The sequence below is a fragment of the Lissotriton helveticus genome, chromosome 4_1 (genome assembly GCF_964261635.1).
Source record: "Lissotriton helveticus chromosome 4_1, aLisHel1.1, whole genome shotgun sequence".
Lineage (NCBI taxonomy): Eukaryota > Metazoa > Chordata > Amphibia > Caudata > Salamandridae > Lissotriton > Lissotriton helveticus.
This window is the reverse complement of record NC_136063.1, coordinates 457,710,234-457,730,268: the sequence shown is the minus strand read 5'-3', so window position 1 is coordinate 457,730,268 and position 20,035 is coordinate 457,710,234.

Sequence of the window (20,035 nt, the reverse complement as noted above, 5' to 3'; positions counted from 1 at the left end):
GCCATTCCCAATGGGTCCCAAGTTGCTACCTGCCTCATGAATATTAATGAGGTAGGTCCCTTGCGACCCATTGGGAATCGCAAACAGTGTAAAATCCCCAAAATTCGCTTTTAGGACATTGCAAACAGAAATATAGGTACATCTGACCGTAAGTGCATAGCGATAATACAGTGGCAACACTATGGTGTAAAGTACTCACCATAAATGTTAGAGTTAGCACGCTCATGCTCGGAGCAGTAACTTAACAATAATGCGATGGTCTAGTTGGGGACGAGATACATATTATAATTGTTGTTGATTGCACAACACCAGTTTGGCTTTGTAGTCCGTTTTCCTGCTTATGGACTAGATGAGTCACCAATAGATGTGACGATGTAAGTGGCATATATGATGTCGGAGGTGGCAGGTATAATAAACACGTTTGATCGAGTATTTGAAGAAACAATATAAGTACTTGCCCATAGGAGTTTCATGAATATGCATTGTTTTGTGCAACAAAGTGTGATAATTTGCGGTGTAGTGTGAGGACAATTTAGAAATATGAGAACATTATTATACTCAACTTTTTTCATGAGAGAAATGGCAGCCGCTTTAGCAGGAAGAGGCCCTTTTCTACTCGGTTAGAATGCTGGAATCCGAGCGTACTCACTCTCACATCAGCGAGTGACAGGCTGGTAAGCCAGCTGATGTTGGAATGGGGCTAAGACGGAGTGACATGTCCTCCTTGTAGATCATTGTGCTCTGATTTGTGTTTCGTATTTATTGTGGTATGAGGACTTTCCTGGATTTAGGAAATACCTCACAATATTTGATATTGAACAGATTTGTGATATTTGAAAGAAGGATACAAGGTCAAGGATAGTGGTGAGTAATATTACCGATCTCGACTGCAATCACGAATATGTATTTATATTGGATAGTACATAATTGACTCTATCAATATGTCTAGGTGACGCTTGTGAAGATTCTATTGATTTTATCAAGTATGGAAGCACAACTGGGAGTAAGGTAGCAGAGATTTGAAATGTTGGTAGATTTTGACCCTCCTTTTTGACTAATGGTGGTGGGTATATGATCTATTTGCAGGGGTGATTCCAGAAAGTATACTACATTGACCATAGAGGTACTATAAATATATGTTATAGTTGGACAGTTGGTTCACATTATGGTGCAGTGATGTCTTAATACTTTGGGAGATACCATGCTTCGTGATTTTTCACTGATTGCAATTCACATGGATTGAGGTGCTGATTCTTATGAACACAGTCTTGTCTAAATATTGGATGCATGATTTTATTGGGACATTACAAATAATTACATAATTGCGCTATGGTCTCCGCATGGGTTTCGACACTGAATGTGATTACTGTCGAATACACAGATGTCACAAGATCATGGGTGCAATGTGGGTTGAGTATGACATGTAATATTACAACTGGGATTCTTCTCTGTTTTTTTAGCCCTGAGGAAATGTTGGCGTATGCCCCATAGGGACAAAACATGAGTTGGCTCTAAGGCTAAAATCGAAGAGGCCAGTAGGCCGAGAAATAAAAATCGACCAGCAAAATATCAATATTGTTATAGAATATACCTTTTTGTACTCTGACATTTGATTTATCATGTGCTTGAGGCTGAAAGGTATTCATTTGTGATCTTCGATCAAAAAAATGTTGGGGAGCTGGGTGCATCTCCCTACCTTTTAGAGCACCACAACCAAGATAGGAATAAGTTAGAAATTTAGTGGGATCATTAAGCGAGCACCAAAATCTTATCAAATCATTCCGCACAAAACTTGTTTTCCCTCCTAAAGAAACCCTCTGCCAACCCCAGTGACCTGAAAAATTACTGCCAGATCTCCCTGCTCCCCTACCCGGCCAAAGTACTCGAGAAAGCCACCAACCAACAGCTCACCGAATACCACCCAGGCCAAAAAACTGTCTGCCACCTGCTTTAGCCTACTCAGAATTCTGAGGAAGGTGCTCCCGTTACTCCCCCTAGAGGCAAAAAAGGTGGCAGTCCAAGGTCTGATTCAATCTCGCCTGGACTCAAATAATGCTTTATACCTAGGGGCCCCGGAGATGACCCTCAGGAAACTGCAAATTGTTCAGAATTGTGCAGCACGCACTTTACTGAAAATTCCTCGGACCCAGTCGGCCAGACCTGCTCTGAAGAGTCTCCACTGGCTGCCAGTGAAGCAGAGAGTGTCCTTCAAGGCGCTATGCCTGGCACATCGCACCTTTTGGAAGACGGGACCTGCCATAAACACTGGCCTGGTCACCCCCTACCACCCTAAAAGGAACCTTCGGTCTTCAGAGGCTTTCCTGGCCGTTGTGCCTAGGGTGAAGCGAGCTAGATCTGGAGGCAGGATGTTTTCCTTGAACACCGCTAGGCTATGGAATGCCCTTCCCATCAAACTCCGCTCCAACCCTGACCTACTTACATTCCGGAAAAACTTAAAAACACTGCTGTTTTCTCAATCCTATATACCTTAAGCTCCCTCAGTCACTTTCCCTCTACTCAGCGCTTGGACGCCTGCGGGCAGCAATCGCGCTCAATAAAAACCGCTACAATACAACAATACAATACCTGGAACAAAACCACCTACTTGATGCCTCACAATCAGCATTCTGAGCCAACCACAGCACTGAGATCGCACTGATTGCCGCCACAGATGACATCATATCCCACAACACCCTAATCGACAGACTCCACAATATCGGCATACAGCAGAGCACCCTCAAGTGGATCTCATCTTTTCTCACAGGAGACACACAGAGCATCTGACTGCCCCCTTTCACCTCTGCAGCAAAGAACAAAATATTAATATTAATATTATGGGGTGCTTTGGTGTACCCCAAAGATCGTCTCTCAGCCCCACCCTGTTAAGCATCTACATGACCCCCCTCGCAGATGTCGTCAGATCCAACAGACTCAACATAATCTCTCACACAGACAACACTCAATTTATCCTCTCGCTCACCGAGGACCCCACCAAAATCAACTATCTCCAACACCATAACCAAGGTAGCTAATTGGATGAGAAACAACTGCCTCAAACTCAACTCCAACAAAACAGAAGTACTGATCTTGAGGAAGAACACCTCTGTATGGGACCACAGCTTGTGGCCAGCAGAACTCGGACCAACACCCACACTGATACCGACTGACCATGCATGCAACCTGGGCATCATCCTTGACAGCCAACTGACCGTAAAATGACAAGTTAACGTAGTGGCCTCCTCCTGCTTCAACACCCTTTGCGTGCTCCACAGAATCTTCAGATGGATCCCAATAAACACCAGAAAGACCATCACGCGAACCCTCATCACTAGCTGCCTCAACTACAGCAAGGCCCTCTGTGCCGGAAACTCCACTTAGCACCTCAAAAATCTCCAGACCGTACAGAACACCGCAGCCAGACTCATCCTGGGCCTACCCATATGGATCCACATCAACCTCACCTCAGAAATCTCCACTGGCCCTCCCATCCAGAAGAGATGCCAGTCCATACAAAGCCCTACACGACCAAAGACCGTCTTACATCAACCATCGAACGAACTTCCACCTGCCCGTAAGACACCTGCGCTCCACCTCATTCACCCTTGTACACACCCCCTTCATCTTCTGCAGCAAGTGGCGCTCCTTCTCCTACATCGCCACCAAGTCCTGGAACAACCTGCCCTCCACCTCCAAATGACACCCTCCCGGGCTGACTTCAGAAAAAAACTCAATACCTGGCTTTTCCATGGAGACAGGGCACACTCAGCACCCAGATACCCCAGGGGTGACAGTGCTGTTCTATACAAATGCTGATTGATTGATTGACTTTGTGTAGTCATTCGAAGTGAAGCGATCCACTGGGCAAAGTGGACTGACCCCCTGCTCTTTGCTAGATGCTCTGCTGGGTGGAAGCAAAATATGAATGACAATTCAACAAACCAATGGAATGGATGGAGTCTACAGACCAAAGCCCCTCCATGTATGTATTTTAGGTATGAATTTCATTGAAAACAATAGCTTACTGAGTCAGATAAAGCTGCCTCAAAAGCCAGAGGTAACCATAACATAGGGACCTCCTTTTCTATTGTAAGATCTCTACGCTAAACTCTACATCTTTTGCTCTTTAGGAAACTCTATGTAAAGTCCTGTAAAATGTGAGTAATCAAGGTTGGCTAGTCGTCCACATCTTTGAAGATTTTAATTTTAAGAGGTTTCCCTTTCTCTCTTAGATGCTGACATGTTGACATGTTTAACAAAAGACTTTACAGAAAAGTGTTCCATCTTTTAGAATGCATGGAAGCAACAACAGAAATGAACTGATGGCAAACAATTGTAGCCCTATTTTAATACTTAAAATACATATATTTACACAACATGGTAACAGTTCTTTCAATAATTTCAAATCTCCCAGTATTTCCATTTGATATTAAACTATGAATAGCAAACATGTTAGAATAGTTTAAGATAACCCTGTTTGGTTCAAGCAAAGAGATTCAATCTAAAATATATCTGTTGTGCTGATGGGTTACATTGGTTTTTAGAATGCATTTCCACGTCATATTTTGGAGGCGGGGCAAGGTTCCAACCTCATGACTTGTTGGGCACATAGTTATTCTTTTGCTCACATTTAACTGTTTCTATAATTTCTTCTTTCATCTTATCTGCACTCACAATCGTAGCATAAGCATACGAAGGTCGTGCATTACTTACATTGAAAAAGAGCGTTTAAAATGAGGGAAAGAAAGGCAACAGAAAACCCACAAGGTGCTGTGAAACCAAAAAAGTCTGTTAAAATACATCCGAGGAACTGCACCTTGACAGGGAATTGTAGAAACATCAAGCCAGATGCAGTTCACCCAGCACTGAAAACAGTCAGCACACACCTGCAGTTGGGAGTGGTCTCCGCCTCAACCCAGGGAGAATTCCAGCAGCCTGTGAGACCGGCACTGAAGACGGCCAAACCGGCCAGAAACGCGTCTGCCCCTCACTATAGCGTTTCACGGACTGCAAAGGACTGAGCTCTGTTTGTTTCAATAAATCCCCTGTCTGTCCCGGAGCATTTGTCCCGCTTGCTTTTCTTCAAGGTGAGCATTGGTGGTATATGGATTACCGGTTTTGCTGAGACCGGTTGGGGACACGCCCTCTCGTTCAGGAGCTCCGCATTTATCGGCAAACAACTTTGGAATTAGTACCAGGAGTACTAAATGCGGCGCCCCCCCAAGCGAAGTTATTGCTATCTGGCGGTCATTTAGTAAGGGGAGAGAGGAGGCGGCATTGAGCCGCCTGACTAAGGGCACAGACGGAGGTCGGAACGGGATCAACTCACCTGGGTGCGCTGTGGATGCACATCGCTCACCGCCGAATATTAGGGGCATCTCTGGATGCTTGGTATTCCCATCACTGAATGAGGCACCACGATGAACTTTGTTGACCATCATGCAGTTCACCCAGCGCTGAAAACAGTCAGCACACACCTGCAGTTGGGAGGAGGAGTTGTGCGACGGCTTCATAAGGGAGTGGTCTCCGCCTCAACCCAGGGAGAATTCCAGCAGCCTGTGAGACCGGCACTGAAGACGGCCAGAAACGCGTCTGCCCATCACTATAGCGTTTCACGGACTGTAAAGGACTGAGCTCTATTTGTTTCATTAAATTCTCTGTCTGTCCCGGAGCATGTGTCCCGCTTGCTTTTCTTCAAGGTGAGCATTGGTGGTATATGGATTACCGGTTTTGCTGAGACCGGTTGGGGACATGCCCTCTCGTTCAGGAGCTCCGCATTTATCGTCATAAAACTTTGGAATTAGTACGAGGAGTACTAAATGCGGTGCTCCCCCAAGCGAAGTTATTGCTATCTGGTGGTCATTTAGTAAGGGGAGAGAGGAGGCGGCATTGAGCCGCCTGACTAAGGGCACAGACGGAGGTCGGAACGGGATCAACTCACCTGTGTGTGCTGTGGATGCACTTCGCTCACCGCCGAATATTAGGGGCATCTCTGGATGCTTGGTATTCCCATCACTGAATGAGGCACCACAATGAAGTTTGTTGACCATCATGCAGTTCACCCAGCACTGAAAACAGTCAGCACACACCTGCAGTTGGGAGGAGAAGTTGTGGAACGGCTTCATAAGGGAGTGGTCTCCGCCTCAACCCAGGGAGAATTCCAGCAGCCTGTGAGACCGGCAATGAAGACGGCCAAACCGGCCAGAAACGCGTCTGGCCATCACTATAGCGTTTCACGGACTGTAAAGGACTGAGCTCTGTTTGTTTCAATAAATCCTCTGTCTGTCCCGGAGCATGTGTCCCGCTTGCTTTTCTTCAAGGTGAGCATTGGATATATATATATATATCAGCTGCAGTCTCCCACCGCCAAGGCGATAGTAGAAAAACCACGCAAATCCAGCGTTTCTTCTTAGGCACAGGTATTTATTGAAGGGGAGAGGAGTTGACCTAACGACTAAGGCGCTCGATCTGGGGTCGAGTTTTGGTAACGACGCCAAACATCCTGTGATGCTGGGCAAATCACTTAATCTCCCCGTGCCTAAAAAAAATGAATGTGTGTCCTCATGTAATGTAACTGGTGCTATGTAAAGCGCTCTGATACCTGATTCAGTTCGGGTCAAGTTCGCGCTATATAAAACTCTTGAACAAATACTCATTTTACGATTGTTGAGAAAATGATATCACATTCTGGGGCATATTATCAAGAACTGCGATAAAATAATAGTTAACACCAGAACCTGGGCTGCTATGGGAATTCACAAGGACATATTATCAAGCCCATTATCGCCGTTCTAGCAGCAGTTTCCTGCCGCTAAAGCGGCGATAATTTTATCGCAGTTCTTGATAATATACCCTGTTGTTTCTTAAAAGAGTGATGAAGTTACAGTTCACTGTGGTGGAAAGGCCATCTTGATCTTGGGTACACAGTCCCGTTTTTATCAATTTGCTCCTTCACGAAGCATTTTCTCAGGTTCGGTGAACTTCGCGGTACCCTCAGAAAATAATCCAGATGTGGTGCATGCGCTATGGTTTATAGAAGTGAGCGTTTCATGTTATAGACATTAAGCAAATATTGGATGAGGCAGGCAAGTAACCTTTTGTTTCCTACATGAAGATCCTTAGGGGATTATTTTGAAAGAGAGTATGAATGATGAAAGTAGCAAAATATATAAGGATAACACATCAGAAGTACTGCAATACTGCTGGTTTTAGGACTGAGCGTCTTCTAGTTGTATGTCAAGCACGTATGAAACCAACTTGATAAAGTGCACTCCTGAATTGTGCCTATATGAATGATTTTATCACACATTTAGGTAGGCATGAAGGACTGGACTTTTTAACAGTACCAGCGGTGCCAGGGAACAACACCTATAACCTTCATGGGATACCTGTTTCGGCGCACAAACTACAGAGACACGGGACACTTCCTTCGGCGTCAAAGATTCAAGGTTTATTTACTGCAGGGAACACAGAAGTCACAACAAGTACAACACGTGCAACTTGGGGAGACTGCTTCAAATTGGTTCTGTGGAGCGCTCCTTTTATACAGAATTTACTCATAGGACAACATGGTACACAAAAGTTTACAACCTGGTTCCCATAATTATCCCCCAGAGGGGTCGCTTTGGTCACTTTGGTACACATAAGGTCCGGAACATAAGTGCGGAAACATTTGGCGGTTCCCAACTGTAAAAACCCATCTTCCCAACATTAGTGAATTCCGATCGGCAGTAAAACAGATCGAAATAGGGACAAAGACAGGTGCAGAGGAAGATGGAGACAGTGGGGAGATCGAAAAGGGTGTAAAAGGGGAGGTATCGGGAAACACGAGATACAGGCATCAAAGGGACGTGTCTAATGAGATGCACGGCTGAGACAATAAACCGGCACGGCAGAAGCGGGGCCATCTGCCTTACAGTATCATCCCCCTCATCGTAAAAGATACTTACAAAGAACATGTGTCCTCCAAAAATATCTTGAGAGTCCCAAGGTAACGAAGCGGACAGTGTCCGTTCGCTGGCTACTTGAGGGCAAGAGACAAAATGGATGTCGTATCTAAGATGGAACCCGTGGGTACAGATGAAAAACCCACATATCAAACGAACGGTTTAAGTTAGCACAGCGAAACTGCGTATACTTACTAAACTCGTCATTTGCGGTTCTTAGATACCAGACTCGACCATATTTGTGCGAGTCGAAAACATCACTTACAATTGTCACGGAACCTCAGACGCTCCTTTTGCCCTCATGTAGGCAAGCACTAGTCGGAATCATATTCGATATTCATCAGACCCTCGAGATGTTGCTGTAGCATAGCTCTGTCCAACCGAGACCCTTTGGTAACAGGTGGCTGTCTCATACACATTGTAGCACAGAGGCCACATAAGGCAGGACCGCACTGCACGCAAAGGCAACACGTGAACAGGAACGCTACAACGACTCCAATGATCATCAGAATCTTCCAACCCCAAGTCGACATCAGGTCCCAAAACCATCCAAGTAGCGTCCAATCCCCTACATCCACGTGTATGGATTCGGAGATCTTATGCAACTTCGAGATGGCTTGATAGACAGTCGGAGCGTTATCAGGAATGAAAATACAGCAGCTCGAATGGATCACCTTACATACCCCACCTCGATCTGCTAAGATCACGTCTAAAACCATACGGTTTTGTAACGTCATAAGTCTATCCGCCTGAAGTTCTGTGGTGATATTACCAAGGGCACTGGCAGTAATATTAGCTGTCGATTCTACCACTCGAGTCAACTGTCTCAGGTTCCTACTATTAACCATAGGTCCCCAAAATGGGAGGAAACCCTTGAAAAAGTCTCCTGCCTCTTGACCGGCAGTATCCTCTTCGCTAATTACGCCTCTCACAACTCTAGTTTTGTGATAATCTGCATCTACAGTAAACGTCGGAGGCAACAAGTTTGCGATAAAACATGAGCCCATGAAGTCAGAGGGCAACCATGCATACGCACGATCATGACAAATAAAGTATGTACCCTTGGCAGCCAAAAACACAGGGGACGAGACCATTGGCAAAATATAATTTTCAGTGCAAGCACTCTCTCCAAGTCGGGCTTTCGATCTACGGCCGCGACCTATTAAACAAAAGTTACCAATGTGGGGTACGACCCATATCGGAGGCGAGCTTTTAAGCTGTTTTTCACCAGTAAACACACTATATTCGCCTCTACTTAGGACCCTATAGGCTTGTACCTCTTCTTCAGGGATAAGCGAGGGATCATAGATATCGCTATCTAAATCCTCTATTGCTATAGACAAAGGTTTTTGGTACGAGGTAGGACCAGAGTAGGGGGAACGTGGTTCTCGAATGGGGTGGAAACCCAGTGCGCTTTGAAACATTGTTTGAAATGCTCGAGCAGACCCTTGGGAGCTATACGGTAACACCATATATGGAATTCCCTTATCCGTAGTATGCGGCATCAACCCACACACCCAACAATTAGTAGTGTTAACCACTAACCGATGCTGATGAAGGAGCTGAATAAAGGAATTGTTGCGGAATTCTGCACGTCTAGCCTGCTCGTGTTCAGGTAAGATGTGAAAAGAATGAGGAGAATCAGTGGAGATGAGTTTAAGGTCAGGGGTAGGAGTAGGTATGATAGAAGGCAAGAAGTAAGACATCGTGTAATATACTCCACCCGCCAATAACGCAGAAACAGTCACAAACAGTACGAATATTTGGAACACAAAACATTTGGTACGACTGAGTTGCTGCAGCTTGAATCTTTGTGCTTGAGCTCTTTCCAAGTCCATCAGCTTTGAAAATGCCATTCCCTATGACCGTCCGCAACGTTTCTTGACGCACTTCGTTCTGTGTAGCAATAGTCAATTCCTAGGAGTTCCCAGGAACCGACGGTCTTTAACCTAGCGTCAAGACCTACTAACCAGAAGGAAGTACGCGCGCGGCCCTACGGCCTTCATTTCACAAATATATATATATATATGCGAAAACAATGTCTCTCAGCTGTGGAAACAAAAAGTGTAAGGAACGAAGCTCAATGAATATGTACAAAATAATTACAATAGTATGAGTGTTCAAACTGATCATGGAAAACGGGATAATGCACTTGTCAAGGGACAGAACGGGTTTTTTTATTAGTCTTTAGTGCTGGATCGCAAAAAATATCGGGTTTTCCCAGGACGTGTCTGTTCGTTAAACAAAAGATCCGTCGAAGGGACAACGCCCTGTTGATCAGCTGAATGTTCTGGTCTTGAGTCTTCTGATGACAAGTGTTCAACAATGCCTTTTTGCTGCACTGAGGATTCTCCGACAGGTTGTGCGTCGCTGAAAGGTACAAATGCTGACAAACCTTCGGTTTCAGTTGATGCAATGCCTTTCCTCACCCACGAGTCTGCTGGCAACGGGATGGGGACTTTCTTGGTATGGGTGGCATGCACCCAATTCTTCCGCCCCTCGAGACGAACTGCAGTTCTCGTGGCAAGGAGGACCTGATAGGGTCCAGTGAATCTGGGATCCAAATTGTTCTTGCGCGAAAAATTTCGCGTTACCACCCAATCTCCGGGCTGGAGCTGGTGGCCTGGACCCTCCGTCTGCGTCGGCAATGCTTCGTGAACCGGTTGGTGAATTAACCTCAGTTTAGCAGTCAAGTCATGAAGATAATCGATCAACATTGGATACTCAAGATCACAAAAGGCACCCGGTCTAGGGACCCCCCAAACATTGGCAGGGCGACCGAACACTATTTCATAGGGACTGAGCCCTACTCGGGAGTGTACAGTTGCCCTTGTTGACAGTAATGCTAAGGGTAAAGCGTCAGGCCATGAAAGACCTGTCGTAGCCTGAATCTTTGCTAGTTTTAGTTTAAGGGTGCCATTGTACCCTTCAACCAAACCAGCTGACTGAGGATGATTGGCACTATGGAATTTCTGATTAATTCCAAGGCCCTTGCACACACTCTTCATCACACTCCCCACAAACTCACTTCCGTTGTCTGACCACACAATTCTAGGCATTCCATACCGAGGAAAGTATTCCTTCAGTAGGATTTTCGCAGTGGACAAAGCAGTATTGTCTTTGAGAGGATAGGCCTCAATCCATCGGGAGAATGCGCAAACAACAACTAAAACGTATTTCAAGTTATTGCATCGCTCCATATGGATGAAGTCCAATTGGATCACCTCAAAGGGACATGAAGGGGGAGCAAAACTACCAGGAGGAGTTGGGGTTCCCTTACCAGGATTGTACAACATACATACCATACAATTCTTAACCAAGCGTTCAGCACATTTCGTAATACCATCATTCTTCCACACAGGAAACAGCAATTTACAGATACCTTTCGCGCTAATATGTGCTAACCCATGTGCCATAGTCACAACAGCCAGCACATATGCATCAGGCAACATCCATCTTTTCTGTTCCGATAAGTCAATCCAACAACCATTCGCATCCAACTTTCCCTTACTTTCTTTCCACTTCGTCTTTTCAGTCTCGGTGGCCTCATTCTGAATTGCTTTCACACTCTCGATAGTGTTTTCACACATACTTGATTCTGCAGGCCACCTAACCGAACTCGTCACATACATTCGAGTGCTAAGGTTCCGGGCAGTCTCCTTAGCAGTCTCATCCGCAAACGCATTACCACGACCAACATCATCCGTCACCTTACGATGCGCACTACATTTAACAATCGCCACTTGCTTAGGCAACGTAAGTGCATCCAAAAGATCATTTACAAGCTGGCCATGCTGAATCTTCGTACCATGTGACGTAAGGAATCCTCTCTCTCTCCACAGTCGTCCAAAACTATGTGCCACACCAAACGCATATTGGCTATCTGTAAACACATTCACCCGTTTATCTTTAGACAACACACACGCTCTCGTCAAAGCAATTAACTCAGCAGCCTGAGCCGAATTCTGACTTAACCTTGCGTTTTCCACAATCGTTCTCAATGTAACTACAGCATACGCAGTTGTCACATCACCGTTCGGCAACTTGAAACAAGAACCATCCACATACAAAGTACCATCGGGATCTGTCAATGGAGTATCTTTTAGGTCAATGCGACCCTTGGTTTCCTCTTCAGTTCTGAGAGAGCAGTCATGTACTGCTTCACCACTTGATTCTGTGTCGATCGGCAGCAATGTTGCTGGATTCAACACATTACATCGTTTTATCCGTATGTGACTGGCCAGCAACGTCAACTCATATCCAGACAATCTTGCACTTGTCAGATGTTGAGTTTTCGTTCGGTTCAATAGAGTGTCGACTGCATGCGGAACCATTACCGTGAGCATATTATCCATGACTAGACCTGCGGACTGTCGAATGGACGCCGCAGCTGCCGCTGTTGCCCTTAAGCAACTTGGCAAAGCTCTTGCTACTGGGTCTAAAGTCGAAGAAAAGTAGGCACATGGGCGTTGCTTACCACCAAAAGGTTGTGTCAAAACACTCAACGCGCAACCATCCCTCTCGTGAACGTATAGTGTAAACGGCTTACTGTAGTCAGGAGTGCTCAACACAGGAGCCGAACACAACGCATCACGCAATTCAGAAAAACTTTTCTGACATTCTTCAGACCAAGGTACTGGGGATGAAACATCTTTGCACGTAAGGGCTATCAATGGTTTCGCCAACAATGAAAAATTTGGAATCCATTGTCTGCAGTAGGACGTAATACCTAAAAAGGCGCGAACATCTTTCTGGGTTTTTGGCACAGTCATTCGGGAAATCGCTGCAATTCTCTCTGGGGTCAACCTTCTCCATTCTTTTGACAATAAGTGACCTAGATAGGTAACTTCTTGACAACAATACTGTAGCTTTGAAGGCGATACCTTGTGGTGTAAGTCATGTAGATAGTGTAACAATGATACTGTAGCCGTTTTGCAAATAGTTTCTGTATCAGCTGCCACTAAAAGATCGTCAACGTATTGAATCAAAGCTGCACCCGTTGGTAATACAAAGTCATCAAGTTGACCTTTAAGTGCTTGGCTGTAGATTGACGGACTCTCACAGTAGCCCTGTGGAGCGCGTTTTAGCCTAAAACTGCGACCACCTAATGAAAATCCGAATAGGTCTCTGCTTTCCTCTGCAATTGGGATGCTAAAGAAAGCATTCTTTAAATCGATCACTGTGAACCAGGAGGCAGATGCCGGGATCATTGTTAATAAAGCCGTAATGTCAGGGACCACGGGGAATTGTGGAACCACTATTTTGTTTACCTCTCTCAAATCTATAACGAAACGGTACACAGGAGGTTTAGTTGGGTCAGTTCGTTTCAGAATTGGCAATACAGGGCTATTACATACATTTCCACGAGTTTCTTCAACAACACCCTTTCCAATGAGATCATAAACAATTTCTAACAGCGCTCGTTCGCCCTCGAGAGAAATACGATATTGAGGTAAACGCGGTAATCGCGCATTTGGTTTCAATTGAATCACATAGAGTGGAATGTCTAACAGGCCCACGTCATTGGGACCTGTGGCCCATAAGGACGCAGGGAGGGAACTCAACTCCGGTGGGAATTTATCGACTGACAAATACATGGGAGAGATCACTCTCCGTCCCAATGTAAGCTTCACTCCTTCGGGGGAACAATACAATGTTGCATATAATCGTTTCAACAAATCCAGACCCAAAAGATTTTCACCACAACCTGTAGATAGAATCAGTGGAGCGGTTAGCTCACGGGGTCCAATCATAAGAGGCAAAGGATTAGAGACTGGGTTACTAACAGGGGCGCCAGAGAATCCAACGGAAACGTTCGTTAAGCCAGACAAAGGTGCGCCAGGGAGTTTTGAATGCATGATGGAACTTTTTGTCGCACCAGTGTCTAACAGAAAAGGCTCAACTACACCCGATGTAGCCACTGCAACGTAAGGCCCACTCTGATCGACCGGAACTGACACTACTCCCTCTCTTTGTCGTTGGCTGTCCTAGTAATGGTCATTTACAACAGTTTCATACTCTACATAATAATCATCAACATTATACTGTGCAGATCGAACTGACCCCGCATTTCACTGATCAAAGTAATTATTTACATCCGATTGATTTTGATAACGATCACTCTGATTGTGGGATGAACCACGACCTCTACCACGAAGTGCCTGTTGGGGACCACCACCACGGTTTCCACGTGTCGACACACCATTCAGACGGTCCCGTAAGGCAAGACAATCATATTTTAGGTGTCCCTCTTTCCTACAATATGCGCACTGATTATACCCAAGTGAAGATCTGGAATCAAAGTTGTCAGAGCGCGGCTGTGTTCTATCGAGCTGTGCTCGTGGTCGATACTGCTGTTGTGCATCATTTTGGTTTGATCGTGGAGGGTATGCTTGCTGCAACAAAACCTTCGTTTTCTTTTCTACACGATCACTTTCTTCCTTTTCCCTATTCTCATAATACTGAGCCGTTGCTAGTATTTGCGCAGGGGTTGAAACTGCCCATGCACTTTCTGAATTCTTTAGTTTGTTGCTTAGTTCAGGCAACAAATTCGACACGAATTTGTCAACGAATAACCGCTGGCCTCCCTCAGCGCCCATGTCCTGGCCGCTGTGGTCGACAAACGCTTCCTCAAACCTTGTAAAGAAATCCGAGACACTCTCGTCTTTCTTTTGCTTACAAGCTGATAACTTATCCCAGTTCACCTTCATCGCTGGCATGAGAGTTTTCATGAGCGTAATGATTTTCTGAGGCAAATCCAAGATCAACTGTTCAGGCTTGGCCCCTCCGACTTGTAATGCATCAGCTGCTAGCAGTGCAGCCCAATCACCCCCTAATTCAGCTGCGTGATTGGCTTGACGAATTTTAGCCCAAACTGGTTGCGGTACAACGTTGCCAAACAACATGTCGATGTCGGCAAGGTTCATAATAGAAGCTTCTATCAGTTGTGATAACTCCTTATAATAACCAGCCGGATTTTTACGCGGATCGGGTAAGGATTGCTTCACTTGCAAAACCTCCGATCGTTTCCATGGAAGATGTATCCACACTCTTCGAAAATGCGGTAGCACCACAGGGTTACCCTGCGGATCTCCAGGCACCCACAGTGGCGGGACTTCTCTCATAGGATACTGACCAGGAACCGCTTTCCAGTTTTCAGTGGTATCATCTAATGATACCCGAGAATGTGCTGTGGGTCTGAATGCTAATAAGCGTTCCACGGCACGTCGTACATCGCCTCCTATAATCATACCGTTTGAAAAGTGACTCTGAAGTTCAATTATGTCGGACGGTACATTATCTACATCATCATTATACCATTCTTCTCTCAAAAAGTTACACATCTCCTCAAATACGAATCTCTGCGTAGGCTCATTAAACTGAGAAAACGTATCAAAGACTACACGTGGAGTGTAATTAGCAGGATGTCTTATCCACCTATGTGCCATTGTTACTAACGTCTCTTTCTCCCTACCACTAGGGATCTGACTCCGTCTCTGAGGAGTTTCAGATAAATTAGACGAAAATAACGGACCAGAAAGAGGTGAATAAAGGGTAGCAACAGAGTTAGGAACACGCTTACGAACAGAAGGAGAAAGAAAAACAGGGGCAACAACACTGGAGGTGAAGGAAGGCATAGTAGGAACGGACAAGATAGTTGGAGTGGCAGAAACAACAGTCTGCGAAGGTACAGGTACAGGAGCAGTAGGAACGAGGACAGGTGGTGAAACAAACGTAGGGTTAACAGCGGGCTGACCTGCAGCCGCTGGAGCAACAAGAGGTACAACAGGAGCAACTACAGGAGCAGTAGCACCCTGTACATAAGGAGGTGGTGATTTCATCAAGTATGACAGCAAGGAATCCTCCTTCAAATCTTCTTCTTTCTTTTCTGATTTATTCGGTAAAACTGGGTAACATTTATCTATTTTCATGTGATGCAATCTAGTAGCGATTGCCATGTCTTTTTCTTCTTTGTCTTGTCTACATTCTTTTATAGCTTGCATTACAGGAACGAACTCTTGCTTTTGATCCTTTTTAAGTTGTTTGATTTCTTTCTGCTTGGCCTCTTTACGCCATATCCGAAAAGAATCAAACATAGCTGGCCTAGCTTTCTTTGAAAATAATTTAGCCTCAAGATTATCTAAAATCGAAAGTTCAAAAGTTCCATGTGGTGGCCATCTAAGGTCACCGTCTTTCTTTGTATAACGGACCCAGTAATCATTATAGATTATAGGACCCACACCATGTCGACTATAAAGATCATGTATCGGAGTTCCAACTGGAGGTATCGGACATGAGTCCTCCAACCGGGAATCCATTGCGCAACATTTGAAAATACGAAACAAATCACTATGGCTAGGCATCGTGCACACTAACCTAGTATCAAACTTCAAGGATTACCGAAGCAATAAAACCTCGTGTAAGTCAAAACCCTCGGTTTTTGGCAATTGCAACTGTCAAATAATACTAAAAACCAATACTAAGAACCACAAATGCAATGGAACCATGCAATACAACAAAGCCTTAAGGATATTACAAAGCTCGGAGAGCTAACCACAAAGCCTGAGGAGGCTATTACAAAGCTCAGTGAGCTATTACCACAAAGCCTTAAAGGCTAACCACAAAGCTTTCAAAAGCTAGAACAACCACTAAGGACTGGGAGCGACCCACAAATACTTAACTCAGAACTTCAATGGCGTCACCAGGAAGGCCCGTCTGTCGTCTCGCTTGTACATAAGGTCTACGCCGGGCGTCGAAGACAGGTCGACAGTCAGGGCATCGGTCCGTCGCAGCCGTCAGGAGGCGGGAATCTTCGCAGGGAAAAACTTCGGGCCACTTATTTCGACAACAGGATCGATGAAGTGGGGTGCACCTTCCCTCGGAGATTTCACACGAAGTTCCTCACGATCATCAGGCTTTGGACCGGTACCGCTGAAGTCGCCCCACGTTGGGCGCCAACTGAAGGACTGGACTTTTTAACAGTACCAGCGGTGCCAGGGAACAACACCTATAACCTTCATGGGATACCTGTTTCGGCGCACAAACTACAGAGACACGGGACACTTCCTTCGGCGTCAAAGATTCAAGGTTTATTTACTGCAGGGAACACAGAAGTCACAACAAGTACAACACGTGCAACTTGGGGAGACTGCTTCAAATTGGTTCTGTGGAGCGCTCCTTTTATACAGAATTTACTCATAGGACAACATGGTACACAAAAGTTTACAACCTGGTTCCCATAATTATCCCCCAGAGGGGTCGCTTTGGTCACTTTGGTACACATAAGGTCCGGAACATAAGTGCGGAAACATTTGGCGGTTCCCAACTGTAAAAACCCATCTTCCCAACATTAGTGAATTCCGATCGGCAGTAAAACAGATCGAAATAGGGACAAAGACAGGTGCAGAGGAAGATGGAGACAGTGGGGAGATCGAAAAGGGTGTAAAAGGGGAGGTATCGGGAAACACGAGATACAGGCATCAAAGGGACGTGTCTAATGAGATGCACGGCTGAGACAATAAACCGGCACGGCAGAAGCGGGGCCATCTGCCTTACAGTATCATCCCCCTCATCGTAAAAGATACTTACAAAGAACATGTGTCCTCCAAAAATATCTTGAGAGTCCCAAGGTAACGAAGCGGACAGTGTCCGTTCGCTGGCTACTTGAGGGCAAGAGACAAAATGGATGCCGTATCTAAGATGGAACCCGTGGGTACAGATGAAAAACCCACATATCAAACGAACGGTTTAAGTTAGCACAGCGAAACTGCGTATACTTACTAAACTCGTCATTTGCGGTTCTTAGATACCAGACTCGACCATATTTGTGCGAGTCGAAAACATCACTTACAATTGTCACGGAACCTCAGGCAGGTTTTTATTGTGGGGGGAGAGAAGACAGAACTGAAAACAACATTTGAGAAAAGGGATTCTTTTGTTGCCTCAACAGATTGTACTCGCTCCAGGACATTGAAAGTCCTTCACCCTGAATCAGAATTTGTTCTGGTGAATCACTGTCTGAGGCCTTAGAGGAATCCAAACAAGCCTTTGTAACACTTTCGTTGAGGCACAAATCTCGAACAAGGTGTCTGCTCCCCTTCTCTCCTGATATATTTGCTATTTTCTATCCTTTTCATTTTCCTCAACGTTGATTGAATTTCCCCAAAATTTTCAAGGGCGTCCCTTTGCCAATATATCACCTACCGTACAACTCTGCTTCTTTGCATGTGGCGGCTAACCTGGAAGTCCCATCAGTCCAGTCCCTGTTCCCTGTTCCCCGTTCTCCTTTGAAATGATCTACCTACGTCCCTGCCCTCCCTCTGTGCTGTGCCATCACCTCTGCTTTTGTAAGAACGTGAACTGGATGCCCGGCTGAACATTGAGTACTGTGTTGGCTAGGCAAGGCTAGTTATGTTATGTTATGTTATGTTATTTGTAGTTTTGTATAGCGCAACGGTTACTCAAAAAGAGTGTCCCGGCGCTTTAGGTAAGGGGAAGTAATGCAGAATAACATAACACAGATTAAAAGAAATGAACAGCACACAGACAATAAAAAAGAACAACCTGGAAACCTACTGAGAGAACAGCAGGGTTTTAAGCCCTTTCCTAAACTCAAAAAGAGAGGTAGCCCCCCGAAGTGGGAGCGGCAACGAATTCCACATCTGTGGGGCCAATAAACTAAAAGAACGGCCACCCAGGCGGGCCCTCTTAACCCGAGGGACCGTCGCCAAGAGTAGAGATTCAGACCTCAACGACCGCGCCGGATGGTAAAAGGCCAGTCTCTTCTGGAGATACTTCGCCCCCACCGCATGGAGCGCCTTATAGGCCAAAGTCATAGCCTTGAAGGCAATCCGCTTGCGGATGGGTAGCCAATGTAGCGCCAGCAGTAGCCCAGAGACGCTACTGCGTCTATTTAGACCAAAAATGGCCCTGGCCGCCGCATTCTGCGCCACTTGAAGCCGCTGTAGCAGATACTCTGGTAGGCCCAGGTAAAGAATGTTGGCATAATCCAACCTGGAGCCTATCAGAGCCTGCACAGTCAACCTCCTGTGCTCCTCAGACAGAAGAGGCAAAAACCTCCGCAGCATTTTTAATAGGCCAAAGCAGGTGCCGGTCACCCCCAGAATCTGGGCCTTCATCGTCAACCCCACATCCATCTTAACCCCCAGGTTTTTAGCCATAGGGGAGGAGCCGGATGGTGGGAACATGTCGACGGGCCACCAGGTCTGCCAGCTGGGCTCTACATCGCACCCGAAGAAGAGTACCTCCGATTTATCGGAGTTGCACTTGAGGCTGTTCAGTTGGAACCATGCGAACACCGCCCCAAGGCAACTCCGGATACTCTCCCCGTCAAAGTCAGCCCCTCTCTCGCAAGAGAAGAGGAGCTGGGTGTCGTCGGCATACGACACGATCCGGGCACCAAACGACTCCGCCACCGCCGCCAGTGGGGTCATAAAGATGTTAAAAAGGGTCGGGCTCAAAATAGAGCCCTGAGGGACCCCGACTCCCAATGGCGGCATAACGGCGGAGTCAGGTGGCGTCCAGACCGTCTGCCGGTGGCCGGCTAAAAAAGATGAAAACCATTTGAGCACCGTCCCCCGGAGACCAATCTCGAAGAGTCTTGCGAGAAGGCCATCATGGGGGACGGTGTCAAAAGCCGCCGACAAGTCCAACAACACCAACATGACTTTGCCCCCGGTATCCAACACCCCTTTAATGGTTTCAGAAACCTCAAGGAGCGCGGTCTCGGTGCTACGATTAGAGCGAAAGCCTGACTGAGAGTCATGCAGAATCTCATGAGACTCCAAAAAATTGGAGAGCACCGACTGGACGTGCTTCTCCAAGATTTTTACCAAGGCCGGCAGCAGCGAAATCGGCCTATAGTTAGCTGGGACCTTTGGGTCAAGGCCAGGTTTTTTAAGTAGCGGGATAACCATGGCCTTCTTCCACTCTGACGGAACCACTCCCAAGCTCAACGATAGGTTGAGGAGAGGGTTCGCCAGTGGGTTAATTACCTCCGCCAATTTACCCAAAAGTTTAGCTGGGCAAGGGTCCAACGGCGACCCAGATTTTAAACAGCCCATAAGCGCTAG